Source organism: Mus musculus, chromosome 10, assembly GCF_000001635.26.
Source record: "Mus musculus strain C57BL/6J chromosome 10, GRCm38.p6 C57BL/6J".
Lineage (NCBI taxonomy): Eukaryota > Metazoa > Chordata > Mammalia > Rodentia > Muridae > Mus > Mus musculus.
The window spans coordinates 59049743-59069123 of record NC_000076.6 but is presented as its reverse complement, the minus strand read 5'-3'; the positions used below and the strand labels follow the sequence as shown (position 1 = coordinate 59069123).

Sequence of the window (19381 nt, the reverse complement as noted above, 5' to 3'; positions counted from 1 at the left end):
TACAACCTTCTTGTTCAGGGATTTGTATGGGTCCTGTGGCCACAGCACCTAGAGTCTCTACCAAGTCAAACAGTTTCTGGTTTCTGTTTAAACATCATAGAGCCTTGCAGTGAGACTGTGCAACTGAAAGATGAAGTTTCCTGTGTCTTCAAGGTAACTTCATATCTCCCAAGACTGATGCTTGGACTAGGGCCCTGGGCCTTTTAAACTTCACAAAGAGAGAACACCAAGTTCCAAAGGCAGGTTTCTACCCCTGTGGATCTCATGCCTAAGTCCAACCCAGGAAAGAGCTAGGAGACATGTGTGGGATACAGGTTTGGAGTTGTGAATGTGTCTTCTTGTTGAGAAGCTATGGGACTGGCCATCTGCTGTCACCTCTGCCATCCTATGGAGTGAGCCAGAGACCAAGTGTTCTCCGTTCAGGAAGGCTCTGAAGCTACCAGGAGACTGTCACAGAAGTTCCAGCAGAGGCAGGGAGGCAGGGAACGCTCCCCCGTGGGCATCATGGTTCTTGTTCAGTGAAGGGAATCTGTGAAGGAGTCTAGCAGCCCACCTTGGGCACTGCCATTGTTTCTAGCTCTTCCTAGGGGTCAGGGACTCAGACTGTCAACTCTAATGTTTCTCCAGAACTTCCAGGCACCACAGCACAACCTTACACACTAACGGGGCATGTGTGGAGTACCTTGCCAACTGGGCGTTCACAGTAGGCAAAGCAGAGAGGGTCTCTAACTCCAGTGTTGGTACTGTGGGGAAGAGTCATTAGACAGGCACTTACACATGAGCACATGAGTTGTCCCAGTAAGTTCAGGCCACACATAAGGGGATTGGAGGCAGCTTCTAAAAGGAATGGGATATGTCTCTTAAGGTGGAAGGGAAGGTGGATGGTGGCCTGGTAGAAGCATTAAAATGAGACAGTCAGGCAGGACAATGATGCCAGGTCACTAAGGCCCCAGTGTGGGAACTTCCTGCAAGGATCTAGTTTCTACACCAAGAGCACCCAAAGAGCTAGGCTAGATAAATTCAGTGGCACATGTGCAAAGTCCTGGCCAGAGCAGAGATGGGGACTGCATAGAACCTGCCTGAGCTCTGCTGCAGCTCATCTCTCCACATCCACAACATCTCCAATGGCCTTGAGGCCACTCAAGCCAGAACTCAATAGGATGGCAGAATGTTTTTGGCCAGGAGAGACAGTGAAGGCAGATTTCCATCTTCTGGGCAAAGGGGAAGGCTTGGCCCATGGTGTGGCTATCATTTGTATTTATCTTGCACTGGGTGGTATGAAGGCCTTTAGCCCATAATTGATCCTCTGGGTAAACCAAACATCAGGGTTCCATAGGGAAGGTATCAGGAGGCTTAGGAGGATAGGTTGAGGTGATACCCAGGGACTCTGTGGCTGAAGCAATCTCTGGCCTATGTAGAGGACGGAGGCAGGAGTTCGGGGGTGAGTTGTTGAGGGGTAGGGAGTGGGAAGCAGAGCATTGGCATCTAAGCTCAGGGAGCAATTGCTGGTGGTCCTCCTGGAAACCAACAGCTGGAACTCTATATAACAGATGTTACCAAACCAATATGGAAGGTTTTTCCTTTATTTTAAGCTGTGCATTGGCTAGAACTGCACTACTTATACTTGTGTTGAATGAGAAATGCCCTCCCCCCCCCCCCCGACTCATGTGTTTGAACACTTGGTCCCTTGATGTTGGCATAGTTTGGGAAGTTTGTGGGACTTTGAGAAGGTAGATCCTTGCTAGAAGACATGGGTCCCTGGGTGTGAGCTTTGAGGCTTCATACCTGGCCCTGTTTCCTAGTCACTCTCTGTTTCTTGAATGCCAATGTCGCATGACCAGCCAGCTTCTGCTCCTGCCCTCACACCTAAACCCACCATGAAGAACTGCAGCCCCAGGGAACTGCAAGCCAGAATAAACCTTTTGCTTACATTGCTTTTGCCAGAACATTTTATCACAGCAACAGGAAAAGAAACTAAGACAGAGTCCTTTCCCAAGTTGGAAGACTCGTGCTTACAGTGTGGCACTGCTGTGCAGTGACATCCAGAGGGGACATCACTGAGTTACGACCTGGTGGCAGCAGCATCAGCGTGAGCTCTGCCAGGGACAAAGAGTAACCTTGCCAAGGGGGCGTGGTAGGCTTTGCGCTTTCCTGATGCACATTGGCTTCTGCCCATCCACGTCTGAAGCAGGTCTTCATCTCTGTCACCAGGAAAACAACAAGAAGAGCAACTCTACTGGGGCAGGAAGCTGGGGGCTCTGACTTTCTGGAGACTTCAAGACTATTTAGAGGATGTCTGCTGAGGTTATAGAGCCTGCTGAGGATCCCCGATGACAGGCTGCTGGCCTCTGACACTGGCAGAAAACACATGGCAGGCACCGAAGCCTTAAAGAGCCTATTAGAAACTCACAGGTCAGGGTAGGGCATGGGGTTCCTAGCCTCTGGCTGAGCCTCGGCTAACACAGTGCTGTCCAGATGCACTTTCATACTCCATCACTTTTCTCTTGAGATGGTTTTAATGAGTGTCTGAAACAAAGCAGCACTGTGAGGGGTAAGAAAGTCTGGTTTGAAGTAAAATGGAGTATTCAGTTGAGGGCTTCCACCTAGCTGCAAACAGCCATTCTACCTTTGCTTTAAATATACATGTTGACTATGTATATGCATATATATGGATGTCATTATGTGACTACGGGTGGCAACCATTCTAACATTGAGCTGTGCACCCAACACTCTTCTCATTGGACACAATGTCTCACTAAGTTGCCTAGGATAGCCTTGAGTTCATTCTTTAACTCAGGCAGCCCTTGTACTTGAGACCCTCCTGCCTCAGCCTCCCCAGTAGCTGGGATTACAGTTGAGTACCACCAAGCCTTGTTTCCGATTAGATTTTTAATCATTTAATTTTTAGAAACAAGGAAATGATAAAAATAACAAAGCTGGGGATCTGGTTGCTCTGGATGGAAACTGGGGTTATGGATCCACAAATAAGGGAAATATGATATTTGTGTCTCTGGTTCTTACTGGGGTAGCTCGCTCAGTATATTTTTCAGGTGCATCCATTTGCCTGCAAATCTACTTTATCTTCCCAGCTGTGTAGAATTCCACAGTGTGTGTACCACACTTTCGTTGGGTGAAAGATATTAGCGTTGTTTCTGTTTTCTGTCTGTTGAGAACAGAGTGACAGAGAACGTGGCTAAGCAGGTATCTGTATGTCAAGTCATTTGGTTATATGCTGAGGATTGGTAGAGCTGGGTCATATGATAGATTGTAAAATGTGTGCTTTCTTTCAACGTCTCCTTTTCTTACAGATAGAAACCAGTTCTCTCATCTCTTTGCCAGCCATCCTCCTAGTTTCCAGCCGGATCCCCTTCCAACATTTCTCCCAACCATTCCTCCCTCAGTCCCCCCACATGTTACTGAAACAGTCCCTTCTTCCAGTTTTCCAAGTACTAGCAGCTCCAAACTCTAACAACAGCTTTAACCTAGCTCTTCAGCTCAGCCTCGCCTGGCTCAACTGTCACCAACTGCCTTCTCACTTTGCTAGCCGAGCCCACTTTCAACTGTCTCCTGACAATATCTTCACAGGCTCAGCTCAGTTTCTCCTGCCCAGTGGTCTCCTATTTCCACTCCGTGCAGTCTCTTGTCTGCCCCAAATGCCTTCTCTCTTCTAGCCCTACTCAACCTTTCTTCCCACACCAACTGTTTGTTCTAACCCAACTCTCCAGCCATACTCTCCTGCCTCCTGGACCCTACCCTTCTCTGTCATCCCTCTGCTGGCTTTTTATATCCTCTCCTATTCCCAGAAGTCCAAGAGCCAATCCACATTGTAGGTCATAGAGTCAAATGGTTATCTTAAAGGGATAGTTGACTATCAACTGGGGCTCCTTTAAAGGGCCAGGTACGCAAAAATAAATCACTCCATAGTAGATCTATTTTCAGTTCTCTGAGAGTCCACTACACTAATTTCCATAGTGGTTGCGCCATTTGTAATCTACAAACAAAGAGGGGATGGAGGGCTCCCCTCTCTCTATATCCTCAGCATAACTTGTCAGTTGTCTTCTTGATCTTAGGCTTTGAACTTTCCTGATTGCTAAGGTTGTTCATCACATTATTTCTCTCAGTCATTTTAATTTTTTCTTTTGAGACCCTCTGTTCAGTGTCAGAGCCTGTATTTTTTTTTAAATTGAGTCATTTGTTTTTCCAATTATTTTTTAAATCTTGGTATATTCTGTATATTACTTCTCTATTGGATGGACAACTGGCAAGGATGCACACCCACTCTGTGGGCTTCTGCTACACTCAGCTGCTTCCTTTGCTGGATAGAGGCTGTTTCCTGCATTCCCATTCATCAGTTGTTGGCCTTAGTTCCCAGGCAAATGGACTCCCATTCAGAAAGCCTTTTCCTGTGCCTGTGTGTTATAGGGTTCTAATTATTTTTCTACTAGCACTCTCCATGTTCCAGTTTTCACATGGAGGCCTTCGATCTATTTGGAGTTGACTTTTATGCAGGGTGACAGATATGGGTCTTCTATTTTTGTGAAGAATGTCAGAGATGGTTACTTGGATCTATAAGGTATAGCACGGGAATCAGAGCTCCCAATCGTTAGATCTGGGTGCATAACCTGAAGTAACCATGGAAGCCAGCAGTGTAGAAAGGGACCCTGAATGGTGTGGCATAGTAGGACACAGGTGCTGTGAAGGGGAGAGACTGCAGGGGACTTGGAGGATCAGGAGGAGGCTCATGCAGAGGGACAGAAAGGAAGGAGAAGCAATTATCATTAACCATATCTGGAAAAGAGACAGGGAAACACTGTTCTATAATTCCTTACATGGAGCTATTTCATGTGGAGGTGATAATGCTCCCCCAACAAGAGCCACAGACTATCCAAGAAAACCTCATTCAATGTGTTGGTCAGTCGACTCCCAGAGACTCCCCAAACAACATAGACAGTTGCCATTGCCCTTGGTGGCCACTTAGAACTTGAAGGTATACCACACAATTTGGATATACTTTGAATAGTATTTGCAGGAACTGAGCTGGAACTGACCCGAGAGCCTCCCCCCTGAGGACTAGCATTCATATTATTGGAAGGAGCTCTGCAATCTGCCAAGGGGACAAAAGCAATCAATGGTCCTCCTCAGTTATGAAGCCTTTGAACCACAGGTGGGATGTCCCAATGGTGCAGTACTGACACCTTTATCTTGGGGACTGGGGGGGGGGGGGTAACCAAATAGCTGTCTAATTGAGCATAAGGCCTGTACAATAGGAGGGAACCCATGCCTAGTACTGTAATAGTAGCCAACTACCCAGTGAAGGTAGGGTCATTGGCCCTGGAAAAGACTCTTCCACTGCCATTATGCCATTAAATTAATACAGTTTCTAACTGTCCTGTAAATACTTATCCCCATGCACACAGGCAAGTATACCACTCAGGCCCTCATCAAAGAAGACTCTATTTTTAATTCAGCAGATACTCACAAATGGTCAAAATATAGAGGAAAAGTAACTGCGGAGTTCCCTGCCCTAGTGGATACCTATACAATGTAACCACTTTGCCTAACACTCAGGGAAAATCGGACGAGGGGGAGCAGACAGATTTTAAGAGCCAGAAGGCCAGCGTGCCTCCTATGAGAGAGTGTCTTCTAGACTCAACAAGAATGCTGCACCCACAAAATGTCAACAGTGTGCATGCCTACACAAGAACTTCATGACAACAGTTATATGCACGGGATGGTGACATTCACAAGATGAAGTTACAGGCCATTAATGGCTTCTGAGAACGGGAGGGAGAATCGGCACTTTCTCCAGGGATGAACCCACAATTGGTTATCCAATCCCAAGTGTTTAGTCCTAAATACATGCATGTGAGAACACTAAGTAGACTCCCTAGATTGCATACATGTATACACTACACACACACACATTTGTATACATGTGTAAATGATAATAGTCATTACAGAAGAGGTAATGATTTTTGAGAGTTGGGGGACAGGAGAGGAGTTGGAGGGGAAGAGGGGGGGGATAAAAATGATGTAAATACAGTACGCAAGTATAGAATTCTCCTAAATTTTAAAAGTAAACAACAAGAACAACAACAACAACAACAAAACCTATGGCCATGGTACTCAGACAATGGTCTATAATGACTCCAAGAGTGTCTGGTAGAAATCTCTGTTCCAAATTCAAAGGCAAATCCATCCTTGCTTACCAAGGATTACGTGCCTGCTGACCCTTCCCACGATGGGTCTTGAGAAGTCTGGTGTGGGGCAGAGATGGCTCAGTGGGGGAAAAGCAAAGCACTGCTGCACAAGCCTGATGACCCGAGTCTGGATCCCTGGAACATATGTAATGAAGCCAGAGATGGGGATAGACATCTGTAACCCTAGCACTCCTATGGTGATATGAGAGACCAGGATAGGAGAATTGCCCAGAAGCTCATCGGCCACCTCACTTCGAGCACACAGCCCAGCTGCAGAAGCAACAGGAGGCACCAAAAACTAAGGTAGGAGGCAAGAACCAACTCTTGAACAGTTGTCCCCGACCTCTGTAAGTGTCCTGTCACACACACGTACGCGCACCTGCCACCTACACACAAAGATATATAGAATGTTTGTATCATCATATCTTTGAAAAAAATAAATCCAGGAAGGACACATACCAGGACTGTGCCTGAACAGGTGAAGACACACACATTCAAGAGCTGACCACCTAGGTGGTCAGCGGTGTACCCCATGGTGCCACTGCCCATAAACAACAAAGAACTGGTGATAGCCTCAGGCCCAAGCATGAGCATTCGGCACCAGCCTGGTAGACATGGGGTCGGTCATCTAAGAGTCACAGCCAATGAGAATGCCCTCACCGTATGGGATTTCCCATGGTGCCAGCATAAACACGAGCCAAGGAGCCCTCCCATAGTGCAGGGGTTCCGCCAGCATCACAGGGCTCCAGGACTGCAAGGCCAGAAAGCAGACACAATCCTGGAACTCATACTTCTCTCCTCCTGGCTGAATGGATGCACGCCCCAGTAACAGTCACCGACAGTGTGACTCTGGGCTGCTGCTGGTGACAGTGGCTTGCACTGTGAAATGCCAGCATTCTCTAGGATCAACTCAGCACCAGCTTCTGGCTGCAATACTTCCATTGCTCAGCCCTAAACTCTCCAGTTGTTACCAACAGCAGAGGATCCTCATTGCAATTTAATAGTCTCATAAGCAAGCATGCCAACTAGGCCATGTAGTTTTACCACTGGGATTAATAAGAGGAAATAATAGGTGAAAGGGTTGGCAGGGATGGGGGTCCCAAGCTGTTTGAGACTCTGCCACAGATGAAAAAAACCCCAGAAGAAATACCTCATCATTTTAATTTTTAATATGCATCATGAAAACACTGTTATCACCCCAAGGGATAGTGAGATAAACATGTTTTATTCAGTACTTGCTGTCACTGTATCACCCTTGGTGAACTGCATCTCAAAAGAAAAGCAAGAATTAAAGCATTTGTGGCCTGATTCTTCTTGGTTCTGTACATAACCGGAATGGAAGATAGCTTAGGAATGTAGAGTAGAGAGTAGAGTAGAGTAGAGTAGAATAGAGTAGAGTAGAGTAGAATAGAATAGAATAGAATAGAATAGAATAGAATAGAATAGAATAGAATAGAATAGAATAGAATAGAATGACATCTTGACCCACAAACAGGAAGCAGAAAGAGCAAATGGGACATGGTGTTAAGTCTTTAAGCTCTTGAAACTTATGCCCAGTGACATACTTCCTCCAGCAAGGACATAGATCCTAGCTCTCTACAAACACTCCCCAAATGAGGACTGAATATTCAAATGCCCGAGACAATGGAGGAGCATCTATCATTTAAACTACCACACCCTATAACTTGCACCTGTGCTTACCACTTAAGGTGGAGGTCAGTGCCTCTGCTACTGCCCTCTGGCCATGCTCTCCCTACGAGCATCCCAGATGTGCTTGTAGACTATGGCAGCAGAAGCAGCTAAGCTGTTGGCTTGAGGATCTCAACTGGGGGCAAACTGTGACCACAGGTCAGATGTATCTTAGCAACTCTGTACCAGGTTCCACAGCCAATTAGCAACATTTATCCATTTAGGTTACTTTGGCTGTGTTAGCTGTACAAGGGCAGTGGTGATTAGTCAACATGGAGACATGTGACCACAGAGTTTACACTATTTACTATCTGACCTTTTGCCACAGAGTGCATTCATTACACAGGGAAGTGTATGTGTAGTGAGCCGCAGTAGTGTGCTGAAGCTTACTGGACATGCCCTTGATAGTACTAAGAAGAATCAACTGAATCCAAGGAGAGTGACCCGTGGGAAAATAGTACCCACAAAATACCAAGGGTGGAAAGAGATCTGTGAAGAAGACATGGATATAGGCATAGATGATCTTCATCCAAAGCCTCCTTCTATTAGCTTTTTCATCCCTTTGTACAAAAGGCACATTGCCATGTGGCCATCGACAGATGCATTGTGTCTGTGGCATGTGTGGATCCATAAAATGGAAGGCATTTTCTAGATCATACTGTCTCCATTTGCATGTAGTGACTTTCCTGCTCTGCTTTCTAATCCGCAGTGATTCTGGATCCTTCTTCCGAGTCTAGGCACGTGAGTCTGCCTGATCCTCACCTCCATGGATACTCCCCACTCCCACATCCAGTGCCCACATTCAGCTACTTCCAGAATTGCAGAAGAAAGCTCTTCTTGGACTAGACACCGTGGGATTGTTTATACTCATTGTTGAAGCTCAACTGGTAGGTTTTTAAAGACAATCCCTTAAAAGGCATGTAATTATATTCATAACTTGCTAAAACTTCTAAAAGTAAGACATGCTCTCAGCCTCAAAGGCAGCTGGAGCTTTGCAGGTGGGTAGAGCACCAGGGGCAGCCAGGCTGATAGGCATTTGACAGCAACGTGGTTGCAAAGCATCAGGCCTGGGGCAGCCATTGCTGTCAATTTCTTCAGCTCTTAGCCAGTACTTCCTCCCACCCCCACCCCATCAACATAGTAGCAGAAATAAGACTAAGGTAGCAGGGAGCTCCAGGCAGAGCTCAGATTCCTTCTGAGACATAGGGAATTTGAGAAATGTTCTTTTCAAAGTCGCCCTAATGACTTGCAAACACTTTCCCATTTGCATCATTGTTAAAGCAACTTTCTTCCATCTCAAGGGGTTGCTTATTTGGAGTTTATCTGTCAGCAGCTGAGCTCTTCAGGTGAATGGGGCCATCTGAAGGACTTGCCCATGGCTGCATGAGAGTTGGGCCATGTTAGACTATCTCTGGGACCTTCCAGGATCCTCCACAGTGTGGACACTCAGTCCTGCAGAGCCAGTAGGACCATACAGGCAACAATGGAGGGCCATTAGAACAAAACTGGCCTTAGAGTTTACAAGTGACAGCACCTCATGTCAACTGCTGCAGACAGATGTACCTTCAGTTTCCTAACCTCTGTGTTCAATGTAAGGTCTTTCAAATCTGTGTGGGACTTGGGAGAGGGGTGTGATGGGGCTCCGAATCCCTATCTTCAAGTATGTTGGGGCTGTGTGTCTCAGTGTGCACAGTTTGCACTTATGACATATGTCCCTGAAGAGACATCTTGGCCACTGTACTGTTGCCACAGTTTTGCACATTCCCCTTGCCCCCTCAAAAAAAAAAAAAAAATTCCGCATCAGGGCCAGCAAAGGTTTTCCAATAATACTCCAGACTTTGTGGGTCCTCTGAGCTCTATGCAGCACCTCAGTGAAGGCATACTATAAATGTTCTAATAAACCCGTGATTTACTAAAGCAAGCCATGAGGCTGCTTTAGCCTTAGAAGGAGGCAGAGTCAGATCTTCCACTGCCCAGGACTCACAGGTTTGAGTCAGAAATAGGCTCCTGTTTCTATGTCCCTAAGCGCCCCGGGCTTCTTGTTAATTGTTGTCATCTGTTTACACTGAGTGATTCACAACAAACTATGTTCACTTCAGCTCCTTGGGCAGTTTGGGGAAAACCTCAGTCACACTTGATATATGGGAAAATCCCTCTAATAAATATAGTATTTCATTTAATTGGGAATGGTCTCACACACACACACACACACACACACACACACACACACACATTTTCTTATATAACCACAATCTCATATTATAATGGAGATAATGGAGTTGAAAAATTCCTATTGCCTAGTGATAGATACTGTGATGTTCATACCATGATAATATGAGAGTTTTTTCTTGCTTGTTTGTGATGATGGTGGTACAAACATGCCTACTGTACTACCAGTGTTATGAAGGTATGGAAGTAAGACACCTATAGACCTAACACTTGCCAATGATATTAGATGATGGTGTGATGGGTTTATGTATTTTTCATTTATTTGTGTGTACATGCACATGTGTATGCACCCGTGCACGCGTCTCAGTGTGGGGGTCAGGGGACAGCATATGGGCATTGGGTTCTTTCCCTCTAGAATGTGGGTTCTGAGGACCTAACTCAGGCTATCAGGTTTGACAGCAAGCACCTTTATTTGCTGAGCCATTTTGCCTACCTTGTCTTTACTTCTTACCTTAGTAATTTTTATTCCTGTTTTAGAGTGTATGTTCTGTTTATAAAAAGCAACACATGGCAAACAACGTATTGTGTTGCTATGAAGCAACAGTCCCATTAATCTCAGGTTAATGCCTGCTTCCCCCATCCCCTCTCTCTTCCATCTCTAGTAGTAGTAGTAGTAGTAGTAGTAGTAGTAGTAGTAGTAGTAGTAGTAGTAGTAGGTGTGTGTGTGTATGTGTGTATATGCATATGTGGGTGTACAAGGGCATGCATGTGAGTGTGTGTGCATATGTGGGCATGTGTGTGTATGCATACAGGTACACATGTATATGTACAGACATAGGGAGGCCAGAGGCCAGTCTTGAGCATTGGAGGACAGGTATCTTCTACCATTTGTTTCAGATGGGGTCTCTCACTGGCCTGGAGCTTCACCAAGTAGGATGGGCTAGCTGACAGCAATCTCCAGAGACCCAACTTCCTGTGCCTATGTTGTGCTAAGATTGTGATCACAAACACTGTTTTGTTTTGTTTTGTTTTGTTTTGTTTTGTTTTGAATGTGGGTTCTGGGGAGCCAAACTCAGGTCTTAAAGACTGCAAGGCAAATGTTTTACAAATTTAGTCATCTCTTTAGTCCTTTTAAAAAAGTGTTTTAAGTCTCACTGTGTAGGCCAGGATAGTCCCAAACTCACTATTTAATCCTGGCTGCCTGTCTGAGTCTCCTGCTTCAGCTTTCCCAGTGCTGGAGTTCTAGGCGTGGGCTACCATGCCCATCTGTGTATCTCTTGATGTACACAGCAGCCATTTCAAAGTGACTGTCCTGTCTATTCATGTCTATGTAAGTGCTCTTTGCCGTGTTCACACAATGAGAAAAATGACCTAATAATGAATTACTAAAACATGTACCCTTCACTAAGTGACGAAACAGCGAACCCTTTGCCAGTCTTATCCAAATCATTTGAAAAGCAAGCATATGAAATTCTTCCCTTAAGTTGGTGTGTATTTATGATACACAGTGCTGGGTCTCATAGGACATCGTCATGCAGATACAGTACGTATTTGACCACATTTCTTCCTTTCAATCCCTATAGTTTTACATGTCCTTTTATGTCCCACATACATACCTACAACATATATACTTACATAGCATATATATACATATATATAACACCTAAGATCGGCTAATGATATAAAATATGCCCATACTATTTGCATCTGACTTGATTTGGTAATACCACATTTCCAGAGGCATCCATTCCCCTGCACACAATGCAATTCCATCCATGTGAATGAAATTCCATTATATGTGTGTACACATACCACACTGTTTTCATTTATCTGTTGATGGGCGTATAAGCCGGTTCCATCTGGTTATTGTGACTTGTGCAGCAATGAACCTGGATGTGTAAGTGCCTCTGTGATATATTATAGCAAATACTCAAGAGAGATGGATCATGTGACCATTTTGTTTTAGCTATTTTATTATTATTATTATTATTATTAATTATTATTATTATTATTATTATTATTATTATTTTAGAAGTCTCCATGCTGACTTCCATAGTGGTTGGACTAATATAAATTTTCATCATTATAAAATTCTATAAGAATTCTATTTTCTCAACATCCCTGCCAGCATTTGTAGGGGTATTTCCTAACTGCAAATCTGACAGAAGATTAATATCTGGGCTAGAATATACAAAGAACTAAAAATAACTAAATACCAAGAAATCAAACAACCCACTCAAATAAATAGGAAAATGAGATGAATAGGCAGTTCTGAAAAGATGAAGGGCCATATAAATGGCCAATAAACATGAAAAAAAATGTTCAACATCACTAGCCATCAGCAAAATGCAAATTAAAGATAAATTAAGATTCCCTCTCACCCCAGTCTGAATGGCAATCATAGGAAAACATCTGGACTTTTAATGGTGGAGGCAGCCCAAATAGCTTTTACGTCAATATTTTGGTTGACAGACTTCTGCCCCCAGCAGAACAATGACACATGACTGCTGCTCCATTATTCACACAGAGCTGCGTGCTCTGACCTCTGCTGAGAGCAGAAGGAATTCTACAGGGTACGAATGTGAGCAGGATGGAATCAGAGGCAGACGTCTCTCAGCTGCACCCTCTGCATGGCCATCAGAAGGGACCCAGAGCTCACAGGAGAGCCGGGAGTGACAGGAGCTATTCGCTCACAGAAGGGCAGCCTGAGTTTTATGCACCTTGTTGTTTTGTATGCATGTAAGACATTCAGTAAAGTTTGCTGTTGACAGTTCACAGGGCTCACCCAAGAAGAAAGCTAATGTGCACAAGCCCATTTATGGGATAGGCACACACAGGACACAGAGACAAATGCACTTAGACCCTGTCCTGAAGGGCCTATAGGTCTTTGAGGGGAATAGCCATATCCACAAATCAGACTCCATGGCAGACACACAAAGTCTGGAAGGCACAACAGCAACACAGGGATTAATCAGTGACCCGTTGGCACAGAAAGCAGCAGAGATGAAGGGATTATTTCAAATTGTTGCAAGAAAGGTGATTTTTACATATGACTATGCTTCTGCGTGTTAGCAGTAAGCGAATGGCCAAGACAAGTTACAGTGAGAAGGGATCCCTAGAGTTGTGGATGGTAGGTGGGCAGTGGGTCTATAGATGGAGCATAGGCTGAGTTGGTTGAGGTTAGAAAGGCAAACTTGGGCTGAGTCTCACAATGTCACGGGAGTATCTGCAGAAGCAGAAAGGCTGGACTTTGTGCATGGGTATTCAGGGAGGCACTGAGGGTATGTAGTCTGCAATTTGGAAGATGAATATTGGTTTGGCATTATATTACTATTATCTTTGTATTATTAGAGACATATATGGAATAAAGGCACAGAGTAATGTGAAAAAAGGAAGTGATTTACTCTAGCATCCATTGAGCTGAGGCACCTTTCCAAATGAAGCCATCATGCAGGTGAGAAGGTAGCTAAAAGTAAGTATAGACAAGTATCTACCTCAGAAGCATAAACCAGTGAGGGTGTGTGTAGTGGGAAGGTACATATGTATCTGTGCAAGACAGACAAACAGTCATGGAAAGTACTCAGACTGAACCAGATGGGGCAGGGGAAGGGATGCCCAGAAAGTCATAAAGTTAGCAGTGTCAGATGCTAATGAAGGATCTGGAAGGATGATAAACAATCAGGAACTGTGATTGCACAACAGAGGAAGATGGTATAGGCTGGCTGCAGGTTGCCAAGCACGTCAGCATGAGGAGGCGATGTGCTCCTGGCAGGAGCGGAGCAGATAGTCCTTGGAAGCAGTGCTAGAAGATGTGGCAGAGAAGGGGTCACCCGTGTCCCAGTGAAACTCACACTGCCCTCTTGTCCCACAAAGCCCGCAGGAGAAGCAAGCAGCTAAACTCAGGCTACCTGCTGCATCAACAGTGGGAGGAGCCCTACATTCTTCCCAGCCTACCCTCCCTTCTCCCAGTGCCCTGCCCCTCCCATGGTCTGATTCCAGAATGAGTCTCAGAGATGCCCCTCTCAAACCCACTGAACTTCCTGTTCTGGTTACTGGGTGCCAGGAAGCAAGCTGCTGGTCTGAAGATGCACCAGGAGAAGGACCATGAATCCCCTTCTCCCAGCCTTTTCTGATCCTGGCACTGGACTTCAGGGTAGGATGCCAGGGACTGCCTAGTCCAAGCCTTAACCTTACAGTATGACCACTCGCCCCACACCCCATCTCCCCTGTCCCTTAAAACAATGGTTCTTTCTTCCTGCTCAGCAGTAATATCAATGAGGTCTTAGCCTAAAGCCCTTTTCTAAAAATGGCCAGCCAGAAAGTTTTGTTTTTATAGTGCTGGAGATTGAGCCTAGGTCACACCCAAGCTAGGTAACTGAACTATAACCTGAGTACTAAAAAGCCAATGCTGTAAATACTTTAGTCCATGTGGGGCCATGTAGTCCCTTTGGATTCCTCTATCTCTCCCAGCACCCTGCTTTGAGTTGTTGTTTTAAAGTTCTTAAAAATATGTGAGAACTGAACCAGGCAGTGGTGGTGCTGCCTTTAATCCCAGAAATTGAGAGGCAGAGGCAGGTAGATTTCTGAGTTCCAGGCCAACCTGGCCTACAGAGTGAGTTCCAAATATATATATATATATATATATATATATATATATATATATATATATATATATATATGTAAAATGGTAACTGGGAGGTAGTGACACATGCCTTTAATCCCAGAAATCAGGAGGCAGCCCTCTGAGTATGAAGGCAGTCCATCTAATCTATATAGTGAGTTCTAGGCCAGCTATGGTAAAATAGTGAGATGCTGTCTCAAAAGAAATAAAAGACCCTGAAAGAAAACCCACAAACAAAAATCAGAACTGAGGTTGTTTCATAGTTGGTTAAAGTTGTCGCCTAGCACGCACAAGCCCTAGGTTCATTCCCCAGAACCAAATAAAGCTGATGTAATAGAGGACGCCTGCTATGCCAGCACTTGGGAGGTGGAGGCAGGGGGATCAGAAGCTTAAGATTATCCTTGGGTATACAGCGGGTTCAGAGCCAGCCTGGGATACATGAAACCCTGTAAGTAAATAAACAAATAAAATAAAAATCATCTACAGTGTGTGGGTTATGCAAAACTATCTCGCCAGACCCCCACATAACACTTAGATAATTTTGGGCTCAGCCACTAGTTCTAGCTATAGAAACAATCACTGCGGAGTCAAGAACTCCCAGAGGAATTTCCAGGGACAATCTTCCCCTTTCTCCCCACTGTCCATGAGGAGAGCCTTGCAGTGAGAGACTTGTTGGGATCAATGGAATGAGCATCCAGGGAGAGTGTGTTGCTCAAAGCTAGGCTGTAAGAGGTGAGACTGGTTGGTCTTGGTTGCCACAAGCCCTTCTAGCTTGGGGGTCAAAATTAGGAACAATTCTGAGCTCATTTAAAAAAAATCTGGAGTCAGTCCCAGCACCACTGGCTACCCAGGTACAGAGAGCTGGGAGTCCTCTGCCCTCAGTACAGCCTAACCAAGTAGCACACTTCCCTTTCCTTCTCCCCGAGTCTGGTCTCAATGGTGGGAATGAGTCTATGTTTGGCATGCTATTTTAGGTCCTCCAGATCACACTGTGCACACCATAGAAGAGAATCCGTGAAGGAGGTAGTGGAGCACAGCCAGCAGGGACTGTCCCCTGTCTTTGTGTCTATGGTATGAGCACAGAAACAATTCCCATTGTCTTTTGTTGAAAGCCAACAGGCTCCTTCCGCTAGAGCCCAGTACATGGGAGAGGAAAGGTTTTGGGGTGAGCCGGCCATTCCATTGTTTCTAGCATTGACCTAGTTTGAGCACTAAGTCCTGGGTCCCTGGGCACCTTCACCCCCAGGCCCAGCAGAGCATCTGGTACTTAGAGCTGGAGGAGTAGCTCAGGCATGCTCTATAGCAAAGCCAGGATTTGGGAGAAGAGCCATAGTAGCCCCTAGGTTGTATGGCGTTCTCTTATTGGACATCAGAGAGTCAAGCTAGGGGAAGGGGTCTCTGACTTAGGTAGCCTATCCCCCCAGTAAATCGGTTCAGAAATCCTGGCAGCTGGCCATATCTGGTGACATATGCCTATAATTGTAGCACTTAGGGACAGACTAAAGGATCAAGAGTAGCTAGCCTGAGCTACACAGAAAGCATGAGGCTAACTGGAGTTACCTAAGTAACTTTCGTATCAGAGAAGAAGAGGCAGAAAAAAAAAAAAACTTCTGGGAGCTGGCACTATTCTGGGGGAACTGGTATCTGAAGTTTCTCCATCCCAGGTGACAGCGAGATATGCCCCAAAGTGGATTTCAGCAGTGGCCCTCAGCTGCCTGTGGTGAGGCAGGAGTACAAGACCAGTCTGGCCTGGTTCTCTCTAGTTCATGACTGACAGGGTTAGATAGTTTCCAGGGTGTTAAGGCTCTGAGGCTCGGCTCCATCGTAGAAGAGCAGTGACAGGTGATATTAGTTCTCTTACTCCCTCATGAACAATCAACCCCTTTCCGAAGCTCCAGGGACAACACCTAAACCCAGAGAGAACTGGAAAGCAGCTGAACCGAAGTCAGTGCAGCTCCTGAGCCTTGGGAAGAATTCTCCCACATTGTGGGCTGGCGATCGAGCTTCTAATCTCTGAGCAGCAGGTCCACTCTTACACATCCTGTGTACAACTGCCATGGTGAGGCATGGCGTCACTTGAGCTAACAGTCAAGGAAACGGAGATTCCTACAGAAGACTCCAGGCATTTCCCCAGATCTGTTCAGTGGGGTTGTACAACATTAGCAACTCTCCGAAGGAGAAAACCAGAGAGGAGCCCACCCCTCTACCTTGTCCCTGCCCTCCATTGCTCTGTGCCCGAGGGAGAGAGATGGGGAGGGTGGTCTTGGTGGCTCCCCTTAGTGGTAAGGTAACCTGCAGTACAGGGAGAGGAGAAATGATCGGGGAGTCAGGAAGTGCAGTCACAGCTGGAGAAGCCACTTGGAAGAGGACCACAGTCAGACAGCTCTGCCCCCAGAACCTTCAGGCTTCACAGTGGTGCTCAGACCATTCTGTCTCAGAAACATGGGGACCCCTGCTGAGCTTTCTTTAGTCTTTTCTGTAGAATCCACAGCCCTGCTGCTTCCTTTCATCTTTTAAAATTTTTTTCCAATTTTTTATAAGGTATTTTCTTCATTTACATTTCAAATGCTATCCTGAAAGTCCCCCAAACCCTCCCCCTGCCCTGCTCCCCTACCCACCCACTCCCACTTCTTGGCCCTGGCATTCCCCTGTACTGGGGCATATAAAGTTTGCAAGACCAAGGAGCCTCTCTTCCCAGTGATGGCCGACTAGGCCATCTTCTGCTACATATGCAGCAGAGACCCTCTGAGGGTACTGGTTAGTTCATATTGTTGTTCCACCTATAGGGTTGCAGACCCCTTTAACTCCTTGGGTACTTTCTATAGCTCCTCCATTGGGGGCCCTGTGTTTTATCCAATAGCTGACTGTGAGCATCCACTTCTGTGTTTGCCAGGCACCGGCATAGCCTCACGCTTCCTTTAACCTTAAGGTAGCAGAGACCAAGAGAGATTAACATTAGCTACCATGGATGCTCTGAGCATGTGTGGATCAGTCCTGCAATTATGTCACTTCTACTCCAGGACTTCAGGATGAAGTCACTTAATCAGCAGCAGAACCAGCTCAGGTTTCTGCTGCCCTTTCTGACAGAAGGGTCTCTTTATCCACCTTTATCTACTAGCAGTGAGCCCTATAAGATGTGTTCCTGTCAGCCTATTTTATTAGTGACCCTTCCTGGAGCCGGCCTGGCTGCTAGCAGAATTCAACATGGGTGTCCCCCAAGTAGGCTCCATGATAGCTGGTTGTTTCTAGAGCTGACACCTGTAAACTAGAACCAGGCCCAAGGACCATTCCCATGACCAAAATGTGTGCGGGCAGAGGAGTTGGAAGTCAAGATCAACAAAACTCCAGATACCAACAGTGCCTGCTGCAGACCATGGCCTCTGCCTGAGACAAAGCCAACATGGGTGTGCTGATTAAAAAGTATACGCCAGTATGTATGGGTGTTTTTGTACGTGTATGGGTTGTTTGTAAGTATGTGGTGTTGATGTGTGTGCACAGATGTGTATACATGCATAATATGCATATGATGTGCAGTTGTAGTTTTCAGCTGATGGAGCATCTCCAGCAGAACTACAGTTCTCCAGAAGCTCAGTGCTTTCACTTCATTTGTTAAGGTCTATGTGAGGCTCGTCTCTTTAACTTGGAGGCAGAGGCAGGCAGAATGTCTACGACTGTAAAGCCAGCCTAGGCTTCATAATGACAGAGTGAAATACCCCCTCAAAAAGAAATGTATTTATTTCATTTTATGTGTTGTATTGTTTTGCTTGCATGCATGTTTGTATAGCATGTGTGTGCCTGGTGCCTACGGAGGTCACAAGAGGGCACTAGATCCTCTGGAACTGGAGTTACAGATAGTTGTGAGTCACCATGTTGGGAATTGAAACTGGGCCCTTTGCAAGAGTAATACATGCTCTTAACTGCTCAGTCACCTCTCCGACCCAGTATAAAAGATGATTCTCCATATAAATTTATCCAAGTCAACTGGAATTTTGGAAAATAAAGCCAGTTGCTTATTAGTTCCTTCCCAAGTGTAGCCATGTACTGATGCCATCTCTCTGAAGCATGCCCATGACAGTCAGAGGTGGCCCTGGAAAGAAAGTAAAGCAGGCCAGGCAGATGGACCTTGGGGTAAGAAGGTACGGAGCAGGCAAGAGCTGGCCCTCCACCATTCTAACTGTGCACAGATGCCTTGTCCTGGAGTATGCTAAGCTTGGAGGCCAGTGGCTCGCTCCTCCAGGAGACATGCTACCTACTTCTCAGTCTTAGCAGAAATTTGACGGCCCAGGAGAGACCCCTCCTCCTTTCCTGGCATTCATAAAGGAGAAACTTTCCAAGATTGACAGGTTTCCTGGATTTCAGGTTATTATTGCTCTATGTTCTTTAAGCATATTATTTTGGGTACTTAAGTCTACAAATAGACTAGTGGAAATAGAATAAATGTTTTATTTAGAAATAGAAAGACCTATAGGAAGAATGGAAGAGAAGGTCTGAGCAGTGTGGTTCATTCTGGTTCTCAGATCTTGTCCCTTCTCTACTGGGAGGAACATCACAGAGTTGCTCAAAATGTGGCACCCAAGACTCTTCTTAGGACAAACATACTGAGCATCAGTAAGAAAGAAATGTCCAAGATGACAGAATATTACTCCAATGCTGTATCCAGGAATGACTGATAACCACCTCACACATGGAGGCCACCATGCAC

At 45.6% G+C, this 19381-nt stretch overlaps 1 protein-coding gene across 3 annotated transcripts in view; it reads right to left on the bottom strand.

Annotated features, from left to right (window-relative positions):
• Sh3rf3 (SH3 domain containing ring finger 3) overlaps positions 1 to 19381 on the bottom strand; it is a 327009-nt gene that overhangs the window by 69793 nt on the left and 237835 nt on the right. The gene's annotated exons all lie outside the window — the stretch shown is intronic.